This window comes from Lingula anatina, chromosome 2 (assembly GCF_051362555.1).
Source record: "Lingula anatina isolate TDL-2025a chromosome 2, LinAna3.0, whole genome shotgun sequence".
NCBI classification, from domain to species: Eukaryota; Metazoa; Brachiopoda; class Lingulata; order Lingulida; family Lingulidae; genus Lingula; species Lingula anatina.
The window spans coordinates 20,061,382-20,076,014 of NC_141768.1; positions in this window are offsets into that span (position 1 = coordinate 20,061,382).

Genomic DNA, 14,633 nt, shown 5'->3' on the forward strand with positions numbered 1-14,633 from the left:
AAAAATGTAACCATGGACTGTTTCAAACAAAATACTCATCAAATTAAAGCTTTAGCATCAAGGCTCTGAGGTCTTAGGAAATCTGTACAAGTTCCTAGGACCACCTTTACCATTTTAAAATTGAGCACAGATTTGTTGTACTTAAGACTCATTCTGCACACACATAAATATTATAAAATCGTGGTGAAAAAATCAACAAATAAAACAATACAACAAAGATGTGTAAATTATAAATAGTCACTGACCCAATTCCACGATTTATTTACTTATTTATTATTAATCATAATTCCCTATTTTAAGGCACACTATGTGAACAAGTTGTGATCTGCAGCATGTATACATTTGTCCTACATTTAGTCTAAGGACATCAGATGGAAGAGGGGTTAACTCTTCACATGACCCATAGCATTAAGGTCATAACTTTCATGGGTGCTGACCTGCCTTTATTTTCAGGACATTTTTGATCATCATCTAAACCCTCACCTTAACTGAAAACCAAGCTTATTATTTGTTGGTACCTCTACCTTTATTAAGATCTGGCCATACGTGTAATTCACCAAACAGACAGCACTGATAATAAATTTTCAGATATGCCCCAAGGTTAGCTGCCAAATGATACACTGTTTTACAATAAAATTTCAATGTTTATTCAAATATTCTTACTTTCAATGTGTGTACCTGTGTGCAGGCATGTGTATCATTTCATCTAATTTATAAATCTTCAACAAGATTCAAAATTGCATGGACAGTTGGATAAAAGGTAAACCATCTATGATTTATAAATGTGATAAAGTTAAAATGAAAACAAAAAAACTTTCAGAAAATTTCACTGCTTTTTCAATTTTCTTACCCCTTCTTCCTGTATCAGAGTTTACTTGATTTGATATCAGGAGTAACCTCTGGGCAACTATATGACTATGGTGAGCCTGTTGTCTTTTCAACGCTTCGTAATAATTTCCGCCAAATTTACCAGCACTGCGCTCAAAAATGTCCATTTTTCTTCTCAGCAACACATTAACAAGTTGTGCTTGTTCCCTCTTCCCAAGTTGAGTCCCGGTTCTCTTTTGTATGGCAGTGGTAATCTTGCCCACAATGCAATCTGTGGACAAACCACTGTTTGAATGTTGTTCCAGGAAATGCATGTAATACCCAATATGATAATGGGAATGTGCAATTTCCACAACTCTCGTCAGGTGGTATTCTCTCCTGCACGGTTTCTTTTGTATCCTCGTAACAGATGAAATATGTGGCCGCGAAAATCTAATCAATTTTAGTGCTACACAAATGGCTGTTTTAGTTTGCTCAATATTTCAACTTTAGGCTGGCACCTGGTGAGTAAATGAAGTGCACTCAAGATGAAATATGAAATCCAATTTAAGTTCCCTCTTTAATACTTGGCACTAACAACTGCTTTAGTCTACTACAGTGATGAATCACAGAAAATACGTGTCCCTACTTGGCTAAATGTTCAACCCGAACTGCCTAGGAGTGTAGAAGATCAATCAATTTAAAAAAGGCTTTTCTTTGTTTGTTTACATCCCATCCCACCTCACTGGCATACACACCCACTAACTTGTTTATATTGACTTCATTTTGTAAATACCAATGTCAGAGCCAGACACCTTCAATCCATCATTATGACATCACTACAACAAATTTGGGGCTAAAATGACCTCTACTATAATCTTTTAGTAATTTATAATCTTTCGATGACTTTCATTAGCAATGCCCTAGAGAAGCAGAAGTCCTAATGAAAATATTGTCACAACTTTTATGACTGCCATATCTCTTGTATCATTAATACCCATTATTAGATGCCCTCGTGCTGTAAAGGTTTTTCTCTATAAACAATAACACAGAATCCAATAAAAACGTGCAAAGACAAAAGGACACTTAGAGTATAAGCATACATATTTAATGACCGTGCAGACGTCAGTGGAGTCCACAAACAGAATGTTTTCGGAAAGCGATAAGCATTCTGCTGACAGAAAACACTCAAGTCCCAGGCACGCTTTTGACTTGAAATGTTGAAACAGTTTCTCATAAGCATAAATGAACACATATCTAATAACAAAAGCATGTTTGCTTTTATGGTTCCATTGTATTGGGCCATCAATATTACTTTTTCATATGATATATATAAAAGAGAGAATATATATTTTCGATGCAGAAATTTATACACGTCAAAATCTAAATAATAAATTTTCCCCCTTACTGCTGGTGTGATATCCATTCAACCAATACCTCTACCCCCATCAAAGGAACTTTTTATGATAAAAAAGTAACACTTTTGCTGGAAAAATGGCCTTGGTCAAACAACAGTTCACACAGCAGACTAGTTATGCAATTTCTGTGTGAGTACTGTAAATAAAGCTGTTGACACCCTTAAGCACCGTTTCCACTGAAAATAGGCTGGCACTTCTCAGACTGTCAAGCTATGTGGCCGTAGGTATTAAAGGGTTGGCTTAACAGTAAATGCGTCTTTATAACTTGGTTCACCACATCTTCCTGTGCACCATGTACTTCTGAACACGACTAGCAATAGTCAGAGTCTGCACACTTACACTTAAAATGAATCAATGGAAAACACAAATGGATTAAACATTTTGAAGATCCTACTATTATGGCAGAGAAACCCATAACTGGCATCTCCTTAATTAGCACTTTGCTTTTTGTTTCAATGATAATCAAGTAAATAAAAGATACATGCTTTGAATTTTCTCTTGCAGAAGGAAACAAAAAATCTCAGGAATTCATCATTAGGGGTCCATACATAAATCACAAGCTAGAGAGATAATGCCTTATTGTGCACAGTGCAACACCCATTGCATTTTATATATATATGGAGAAAGCAAACATTATCACATATGGTCACTTCTTTTGTCAATTACGTTCAGTTCAAACTAAGTCATCAACAGAGTAATAATTGAATGACAAGAAGATGAACATCAAAATAATTATTAATCTTAATTTAAATACTTCATTCAAGCTTTAATTGCAAAAAAAAGAAAATGGACAGAAATTTGCATACTTACGCTGACTAGGTTTAGCTGGACTGGCATTTAAATCAAAATACTCTGCTAAATTCCCTGATTTTCCTGTGCGTTTCAAAGTGCTTTGTGCATTTTGCTCAACCTCTGACCCAGGCATTATTATTTTACCTTGGGACTGAAGTCTGTGAATTTTCATGTTCAAAAATTCCTTTCTCCAATAAACTGCTACTTGTGTTCTTTAACCACTGTTAACGGCTATGCCTACAATACTTATCCTCTTTGTTTGTCTATGCTAAATGGAACAGTGGTACTATGAAGTTCATCATCACCAGGTCAGACCAACTTGTAAACAACAATTTTCGCATGAAAACAGGCACGGAGGAATCATGTGACCTTTTACAGAGAGTATGCAAACTTTGCACACAACTCCAATATGGCTGCCTACTGACTGGTTCAAAACAAACAGGATTATAATAAGCATAATAGAGGAAAACAGTACACAGGCTCAATTTCCAATAATCTTAAGAATTTTCTTGGCCCTTGGCAGCTTAAAATAGGACACACTTTTTCAAAATCAATGAACAGCTATGCTTCAGGTCTCAAATCTGTCCGTTTCTGTAGTTCACTGTATGCTGTAGATTTTAAATAGAACAGTAGCAAAGTAGATTTAGGTCTAAAATGTTTTTTACAGCTTGTATACTGGCAGCACGTTTACAAAATTATCATTCATGATTAACTACATTTTTGTTGGATTATTTGGTTTTGTACAAAGCATACCCATATGGGAAACTAAACAGATGGCTTGATAAAAAACAAGGCCAGCTTGTAAATGAATCATGTAGGCCGACTTCTGAACAGTAACAGTAATGAAATATAAATTGTCACATCATTGACTCACATGTATTTCAAATCTATAATAGGCCATGTCTGCAGTTCTGACTTTATCAAACTTAAATTCTGAATGCAAAACAGGATAATAAACTTGTTTTGATGAACAAAAATTAATGCTTATCAGGTGATTTAAGGTTAGTGACCTGAATTTAAGATTAGCCAGGTTTCACAAGCTATCCATGTCACTTCGTGATTAAAGTTTTTTTTTTTACAAAATCTGTCATGTCTACGTGTGTCCATTCATGTATATGCACATGCATGTTCAAATGATATGTAACAACTTGAACTAAAATACTAGAATTCCTCAATACAGTACTAGTAAACACATATATATGAAATGCTAATCAATAATTTTATGATGGCTGCGATAACAGGGCCCAACACTTTGGTAATGATATACATGGCAATGTCACAAATAGATGATAAAAAACAGTTAGCTTCTAACAACAAACAATCTACCTTTCGATGTTCTCCTTTTCCTTGTTGCAGTTAAGGAAGGGATGTTCCACATAAGTAAACCATCTTCATTACTTTGAATACTTAGCCCAACTGCGTCTGGGTAGAAATCCATGATTTTCACCATAACTTTGACGGAGACATGCCCATGACTGTTCCACTTTACTGTGCTATCAAGTCGGTATTATTATTTACATTATATGGTGCAGGTATGGCTGCCTACAGTATCAGTAAAAAGGGGGTTAAACCCGTAAGTCAATAAGGCTCAACTGACAACTCTCAAATATTTGCGGTACCTTAAGAAATCCATGGCTTCTGTAAATATTGAGCAACATTTCACTTTAACATATCATTTTTTTTTAAAGGTGATCCTTATACAAAATCAGTTATCTGGGATATTCCATGAAAGGATATTCTCTGAGTCACATCATTGCCGCACACATTTTGTGTAATAACAAACTAAATCACACACAAAAAATTCAATCAGAGAACCAAAGTGGATAATGCCCTTGTAATCACATTCAATATTAAATATAAATTTTTTTCATATGCATCAGACATCATAAAGGTTTGAGCAATACCAACTGACTGCAATCCTTATTCCTAATTTTAGATTGCCCTGATCAGATAACTCTATCTTTAGGCCAAATGTATGTTGCCTAGTAAACAGTTTTCAGAAAGTGCTCTATATAGAATTTGTTAAAGCCTGTCTTGACTCGAATTTGAGGACTCCCTTAACAGAATATCCCACTTGGGCATGAACTTTAAATATCATTATTATCTGCTTTATTCACAAAGTTGTTGTTTATTCTCTAAGTGACAAGATGGACTTACTAGAAAGAGGCAAAAGTCATTACAGGTCAATTAACTCACTCCTTGTTTAATTGGCACAATTATATTTTTCCTAAAAAATATCAAACCATTATTCTAAAATAAAATACCACTGTATAAAAGAAACAAAGACATTTTAAGTGTAACTCTACAAAACTTACAGCCTAAATAAAAGGAAGATAATATAAACTAATAAAGATAACAAGAGTAACAAGAGTAAACATGTACAGTAGGCATATCTCAATGATAGGTAAATTCACTGCTTATTGACTAGTAGTAGTTACAGTTCTCTGCTCATTTTCATCAATATGCTTCAAAAAAGGTAAAAAAAGGTAAAGTCTCAATCTAAAGATTTTGGCTGGAAAATATGATTACTTATTTTTCCTTAGGTGTCTTCAACAACTAGTCGGCACTAACTGAGATGGAGTTCTAAAATAGATAATTTACTATATATACATTTTTACCTTGCTGTTTTTTCTCTTGGTTTAAACCCAGGCCATCTTCAAAGAAAAATAGAAAGCTTTATATTACAAAAATTCTTTTCTACAGTCACTTTTAGGGAAAATTAGCATAATGAATTCATTAATAAGGAATAATATTTATATATTAAGACTTTGGATGATGAACAGCTACACCCTCTTGGACAAATATTCAGCAGGTAAAAGCAAGATCTTACTAGTACCTTGCCTTTGGCATACGAGTAATCAGTAGGTAAAAGCCAGTTCTTACTTGCTTCTACATATTCATGATAAGGAATAACTATCTTACACAATTTCAAGTACCACTACTGCAAAACAATAGCATGGATAATTAAACACTGCCTTAAACTTTGATCAAATACTTCATGCTGCCTAGTAAGTAAATGTCACAAATGTAAAGTTCACTTAAACAATGGAACATCTACTATATACCTAGTATTTGTATTTCATAAAAAAGAAAAAAATTGATCCTCTTTACTTACAGCTCTGTGGTGCTGCCATCTGGTGAGCTTCATGGAAATCACCCATTGATAAGCATGAGCAAAATATGATGAAATGACTGAAGGGGATCCTAGGAGAAACTAATTCATTGCAACTCTAACATTAATCAAATCAACTGTGTATCAGATTTGATAACTGTATGTCTTATTTCATCAATTATTCAAATACCTAGCTATGATGCACTGTAAGTATTGATGCAATTTTTTTGTTTTGTCCAAAAAAATTGAGCAGATGCATGGAGAAAAAAGTTTTTGCTAAGCACATTGTGGCAAATCTATTATAGGTGCTTTGGAATGTACAACTCCCATTCCTGACGCTAAAAATAGCAGGTGGCAGAAAGCTGATTTATACAATATTACTGTACCATAATAGTCTTGAAAAAATTACATTAGAGACCAACAGAAAAAATGCATTTTCAAAATCGCTTTTTCTCTATCTAATAAACTTCCAAGGGATAAATGGTAAAACGATTGCCTACACAGCACACAACTCAGTGGTTTTTCCAAGGGCAATTCATTATGTTTGTCAGCTTAGTCAATAAAAACATTTCTGTGTCCAGGCCTCGACTTGCTATCCAGAACTGAAGAAATGGGAAATTTGCCAACTGTATATCATATAAAAATCCAACATGGATAAAAATAGGATTATATCAGTAATGACAGAGGTGACAAAGATTGTGGCATCTTCCTCTGCAGCAGCATTTCATGCTCTTTTTTTTAAAGTTAAATACATTGCTTTTGCATTTTTATTTCCTCAACCAAATGATGAATGATGGTCTCAGACTCTGTTAGGCATCTGTCTTTACACTTTCAATAGCATTTCATCTTCTCAAGCCTAGGGGATTATATCACTGTCTCTTTCTTTTGCTATGCTGTCTTATATTCTCTTATCTGCTACACATTTAGCTAAATCTTGTTGGAGAATATCACAGGCAGATTAAAAAAATGGCAGATTTACCAAGCATGGTCAATAAACACAAAACATTTCATGAACTGGTGAGATTATTCTGTTATATAGTCCACATTAATCCCAATCAGTATGTCCTAGGCTTAGTTAAGGCCAGAATTCTCACCTGAAAAGTGAGTATCATAAAATAATGCAATGTACAATCACTGAATTAAGATCTGAAATACTTTAGATCTTAGGTCTATTGGTTTCCTTAACTAAAAGCACCAATTGAAAAACTGTCTTATTGGACATGTACTCCTTATCATAATAAACAGTTACCTTACGTTAATTACACCATGTCAATTTGCACTTTAAAATTCGCTTCAGCAAAGTTTTTTATGGGTCAAATTTAAGGGCCACTCCAAGGGATTTCCCCCTCCAAAATGAATTTTTAGAGGTTTTCTCCACACGTCTGAAAATCCCCCACAATCACATTTATGTCCTGTAAAGCTTCTAAATTTTCCAAATTCAGACTCTTCAATCCAATTTTGTACATATTTTCTTATTTAAAACATGGCACTGTGTGTGTGATGACAGATGTTAATTTGACTTACCAGTCATTTAAAAGTTAAGTATTAAATTAAAAATGGAACACACCATTGAATCCAAGTGCAAGGATGGGTCAAGCAATAATTCGTAAGCAGGAAAATATTGCTCTTTTACCCAGGAAAATTCATTTTGGCAGGAAAATCCCAATGAGTGGCTGTTAGATGTGGTCTATCGAGAACCATTTGTTCAGATTTTTTAGCTTAGGTGCACTACACCAAAACAGAAAAATTTGTAGTCCATGCCAAAACAGAATTCAAAACAGATTTAATGAAGCATGGCCATGAATCTGTTTGTGAGTGTTTCAATCAGCTAAGTATGCTGAAACAGCATGTAGCATTGATTATGACTGAAGGCTATGAAAGGATTGGAGCACAGCTACCACAATCATGCAATCTTACAATATAATAGCTCACTCTATATTGACTCTACAGGTTAATATCTAGTTAACTTAATGTAGATCACCAAACATATACCTTCACACATGCAAGTAGTTGTTTATTATCTCTAGACTAGTGTCCTGAAACTTTGATACACACATCATCTTCTATAATACATACTAGTACAGCCATAGGTACATTGTCCTTGTTTGTCTGGTTACAAATCCTATTCAGTGTTAGTTGCATAATCTATCCTTAAGCCCAGATCAGACTTCTAAATAATTAAAATTTGGGACATGCACACTTCTCAGCTAAGATATACTGTAATGCAGTTACTAGTAAATAATTTCCTCTGACAGGTGATGTATTTAATGTACAATTCTTGCACACAGCTACAAGCAAACAGATATATATCCTAGGCCTGTCTAAGGCTTCATTCACATGCAATGTCTATTTTCTAAATTCTATTTTCTATTTGCGGTATGTCTTATGATCACGGTCTGTGCCCTGAATATCCCGCGGCGTAATTACTGGCAGCGCGAGCCAGTTACTATAAGTTACTATAAGTAACTGGCTCGCGCTGCCAGTAATTACGCGGTGGGATATTCAGGGCACAGACCGTGATCATAAGATAGCGCGAATAGAAAATAGAATTTAGAAAATAGACATTGCATGTGAACGAAGCCTAATATAACTACTACACCTAATTATAATCACTCCCACATGCGATTATGACCACTGCATGTTTCTACACAAATTTGACAAATTTAGTCTAGATGGACATTTCTTACCAGAATACGCCCAAAATTGTCCATTACACCTGTTACATCATTTCTGAATTTTATGTCATCTATCTTTTGACAAAAGTTGAAAGGCATTGTGCAAAACAATGTTTAAATTGTCTGAACACCTCAGAGGTGTATAAAAGTAAGAGGACCAAAGATACAAACTTTTAGGCATAACTGATTTAAACTGAAAAAAATATGGCACAGTTCATAATTGAAAACAATTCTCTTTTATGGGATACTATTAGAACTAAGTACTCATGAAAATGACCCCCCCCCCCCCTCAAAAAAAAAAAAAAAAAAAAAAAAAGAAAATTGGAAATCCTTCTTTGACTTTTGTGATATTCTTATATCTTGCCTATAATACAAAAATCACAGTATTTCAATCTTTGAAGGGCACAGCCATTAAAATTGCACTATTTTCCATAGTACTCGCTCTATCTGATCACTATGTTTATCATCAACTGTTGCCCAACTTGAAAGCATAAATCTTGTCAAAGTCCTGTGAGGCCAATAATTTAACCACAAAAATAGATAAGCTACCATTGTCATAATTCAGCTTTATATTTCACTTGACTTGAAAGCCAATGTGCATGCATTTGCATCATCAGGTTTCTGATAGTACAATTTATACTCACTTTGAAGGCTTCCAGCTTTCTTTCAGAGCCAAAAATGATCACACCATTCAGAACAACATCTCAACTCTTTACAAAGCTTTGAACTTCAAGTTTACCACAATAAACAATTAACAACTCAAATATGAACCTCTTTTTACAATTAACATTTCAATGAAAGCTTCATCAAGGGGATACATATATACAAATTTCCAATTATATTCTTTCAAAGCAGTAGACAGATAGGTAGTGATCAATTTGAGAAGATTATTTCATTGAAGATTTCTTTAGAGTCCACAACTAGTCTTGCTTCAGAAACTGGACAACAAATAAGTGATACATTTTTACAAAATAAAATATATCAAACGTATTTTAAAATTCTGAAATATGATGAATGTCACACTGCAAATTTGACAGGATATTTTTCAGAAAGAGCAAACAAGTACCATCTTTTTTTTCTATACATATGCCTTATTCTTTTCTAAAGATGTACACACAGAGGTACATGAGATTAACTGAAATAGGACTCCATCTCAGGTGTAGGTAAAGAGGCCCGTCTGGACCAGGGGAAAAAATCCACCAACTTGGAAGTGTCTTCAGGCACAAAATAAAAAAAAATTGAATTAGGTCTGAAATACAAAACCAGACAGTTATAAAACTAAAAGAATACACCTTCTTGTGGTTACTTAGTTGGAGTGGAAGAGAGTAAAAGGATCTACAGAGAGCTGAAAATTCATGCTTGCCCGTGTCTTTATGTACACCTGAACCGTTCTAGGTATCTGTTAGTGCCTGCACACATACTAACAGTGGAACACCTTATTCATATCCTAAAGATATAAAGAATGAGCAAGGAAACTCAACAGGGACCGAGTTAATAGGATCTGTGATAATAACATTTGTGATATCATATAACTTCTACACCTGCTTACAGACTGCAGTATAACAACAGGCAGGCTTATGTTATACTGAGCTACTCTATTTATATCTAAAATTCATTTCAGTTGAACCAGGATTAATTGGGTTAATGATGAACTAAGGTATGTTAATTGTGATATATGGAGTACAGAGACTGTTGTAAGGATTCACTCGGGATTTCAAATGAATAAAATGAACATGACACTGAGGTAACACCGTTGTATAATCCAAAGGCCCTGCCCAGATGAACACATTCAATATTTCCTCTATGACCTTCAGTTATGACATAATTCTTCCATATGTGATTCCACTTTTTTTTCTTTATTTTTCAATGTATATAAGTCTGAGGTAGTTTCACTTTAGATTTCAATCAATATGTCGAAAGCTAAGTGGTTATAACTGAACTTTGAAATCAAAGTAAAGAGAACTTTACTAGTAACCACATAAGGCAGTGAAAAAGACAACTGAAGACTTAAGTGTACTTATGTTCAGTCTTAAAACCTGTCACTTACTTAATGCTACCTATTTAAGAGTTTCCAAAGTTCAGTAGAGTGGGGTTAATCCCCATACCCCTTTTTATTTTTCACCAAATCAATGGTGAACATAGACAGGCAGGATGATAATTATCTATACACCAAACAAGGTCTAATAAGTAATGTTATGCTCATGATTTATAATCAGCAGTAAGACTAAAATGTGGTCCAAATAAAACAAACAAGTCTAGACCTATCAGTTCTTATCTACTTATGATACTTCATGAAGTTATACTGGCATGACATCATCTCTGGTATAAAAAATGAAAATTATATCAGGGTAAATTTGTCACTCGATAAGTTTAAGCTGCCAATAGTGCAAACAATGCTTTCAAAACTGACTGTTCAGTTTCATGATGCTGCTTTCAAGATTGGAAATAAAAAATGCAGTGGCATCCTGACCAAACACCTGCCAACAGATCTGGAACTCAAGTTTACAGCTATATGACTATTTTAAGTTCTGAAATTTTAACTTGTCGCTTACATAACAGAAAGAAGGGGAGAGGGGTTAAATGACATCATCATTATAGCTTCACTGACTTATGTTCTGTCACCAGTTCATACTACAGTTCTATGCAATAGAAATACTGAAAAGGTAGCAAAGTGGTAATGAATTATCAATACTATGCCAAATAACATTTGTACGAAGCCATAAGATGAAAACAACAGATTTAATGCATAGCTTTTTCTCTCAGACACATTAATAAATAATCTATCCACCTTCAGTCTTTATCTGGAAACCCCTAACAGGGCCCCAACTTCTCAATTACTGACCCAGATACGTGTTACGTGTCCTGTACTACTGATACTAGGTACTATTACTTGTTAATTTATATTATTTTTAAAACTGTTATATTTTTTAAAACGTTTATTACACTGAATTTCATGGCATCGTGATGTGTGTCAAATTGCAGATGTCCAGATTAATCAAATTGAGTGTCAATCCTTTTAAAACCAAGGCCAACCAAAGGCACATGACTGTGTTTATCTTTATCAATACAACATCATTATCAATGACAACACAGTCTAGTAGTCGGCTTCAAGCCAAAACGGCTCGGACTTAAACTATGCACATATACCGTTCACATGTTGTTAACCAAGATAACCAGGCCATGCCATTATTCGGCATAACTTATTCTGGATTTGACTTAAAAATTCATTTCAATAAATGACATGGTTCCATGCGTACGGCGCCATGTTGACACAACCTGAAACCAGGTTGACGGACACCTACCTTTTTCCGGTGAAGGAAAAGTATTAAGCGGCTCCTCATCGCGGGTAACTTGTGTTATAATGGACGTATTGTCCATCTAGCTTGCTTCCTGGAGCCTTGTCAGAATCGATCACCTACAAATTAGCATGAAATATTGCATGGAAACTAGCAAATTTCACACAAGATGGACGAATCAAGAAGTTCAAAATATAATCTGTTTCAACATCTCCTTGCATAGTTAACCTATTTCCATAACGAGGCTGACGGGAAATATTACGCCTTAGGTGGGAGATCAAATGATATTTTGCCATATATATAACCCAGTTTTAACATTCATACGGTATTTATTTACAAACAAGGATTAATTGTTATAACCAACCCCTCTGTCTCCGGGAAACGAATTCCCGCGAATTCATCCTACCTAGGTGGGCCTTGAAACTGTCTCTTTACGTGCCCTGGATAACAGCGCGCGCTGATTGGCGAAGTAGATGAAAACATGCAGCCCATGTGACACAAATCGTAAACAGTAGCACATGCTTTTAATTTTGGCAGGTATCCAAAAATCTTTGACTACAGTACTAATATTGGGAAAATTAAGATATTTTCGTTTTTTTACCAAGTTGTTTTCAGTTTTTTTTTGTCAATTACTTATTTTTTTACATAAGTGTTGTCTTAAAAAGGTAAATTAGCCTACATTTATGATGAATAAATGCGAATTTATTTTTAGCATTGGATGCTTTCACGATGCCATCAACAAAAATATTTAGTCAAATTTTGGATATCTACACAATTAACAAACCCGACTTCTACCAGGACGGCAGATTGATTTTGCACTAGATATTCACAAATATGTCTCTGGCTGATTTATTATAAATTTTTCTACTGTATTAACTTCATCCATCAGCTGGCCTAAAGCATAGAATACACAAACCCAGAATTCCAGACGACACTGGATCGAAACCCACCTCTCACTCATTCTCAATATATGGGTCCATTTAGCATTTTTCCAAAATTTCATTAAAAGTATAAAGCGAGCGGAAGATTTTTTGTCCAAGTGGAACTTAACGAACATAAGTCTAGCAGATAAAAAAATAACAATTACTAAATTTTTCTGTTCTCAAATAGAAAAAAATCATAAAAGGATTTAATTTTAAACCTTCATTATTGTCGTTCGCAGCACCATTTCACATTCTCCAATCGATTTAGTTGATTTTTAATAAATCAGAAAATCTTATACTTGGCAGGAGGCGAGTATGGTATTTAACGTCTCAGGAAATGTCTTAGATGTTTATTTCAAATCACTCAATAAATAACTTGCGGCTACGTTCATGGTGTCGCCTGATTTTTGAAATTGAAAAACCTTCGTTAAGTCTTTTGGCGCATGTCCTTCTTTTTAATTGTTTTGTGATTTTTTGTACTATTTTACCTATTGAAAATCCTCAATTAAGTTTCATCCATTATTAACAAGGCAATATGCAGGGGCGGATCCAGAATTTTTTGAAGGAAAGGTCCGGTTTTTTAAGGAAAGACAGGCCTCGGATTGCAAGGCCAACCCTCACCCCCTTGGCGTCAGGTTCGGGGCACGCTCGAGGCCCCGAAAAAAATTGGCGTTTTGGAGGGCAAATGGTATCATTTGGTACGTTTTAGAACTATATAGTTCAGCTAGACGTTCTTTGTGCGTTTTATTACCGGAATGGAAGGGGGGAAAGGGCCACCCTGACACCCCCTAATTTCGCCACTGATATGGTTACAGGACACAGTCAAATGTTTTAGACGAAACATGGAAAAATTGCATTATAACAGTAAGAAATTTGCAAAAGCTTCGTTACAAAGTATTGTGAAAAAATATGCTTAAGGTATGACAAAATGTGTACTTTTCGTAATTCCCCTTGAGTGCAGTAAATTTTTTGTTAATATGAATAACTGGCGAATATTATCCAAAAGGGTTGTTGTTTTTAAAACTTTCATTACCAAAATAGACGAACCCTTTGGTACTTCGTCCCCGTATTAGCAAGGCATGAATTTTAAAAATGTCACTGATTTCTTAAAAAGACCTAGATTTATCACTTTTTGTCACAAGAGATTTAGAAAAATTAGAATTCGCGCGACTTTATATATAACTTCGTTTTTCACCTTCCGTTTTTTTTTTTTGTTTTTGTTTTTGTTTTTTTTTAAATGGGCCTTTATCGAGAATGGGTGCTCTGGTTAATGGGATAATAACTGTTCGTTTAAAAAAAAAAAAAAAAAAAAAAAGGCTTTCCTGGTAAACGACAATTTTCCTAAATTTGCCAATGGTTAACGGAATGGCTCAATTCTTCAAAATTAGTCTGCGTTTTTTTTCCCTGAAAAGTTTGTTATTTTGTAACCAAATATAGAACACTTCACTACTACTAGCCAGGGGCAGATCCAGGATTATCTGAAGAGAGGGTCCCCTGACACACCCCTAAATCAGCCACTGCTAGTGATTATTTGACGGGGTTTCAAATATTTATTACTGTCAATTAGTTTGTAAGGTCACTAAAGTAAACTATCTTGTTTCATGACAAAT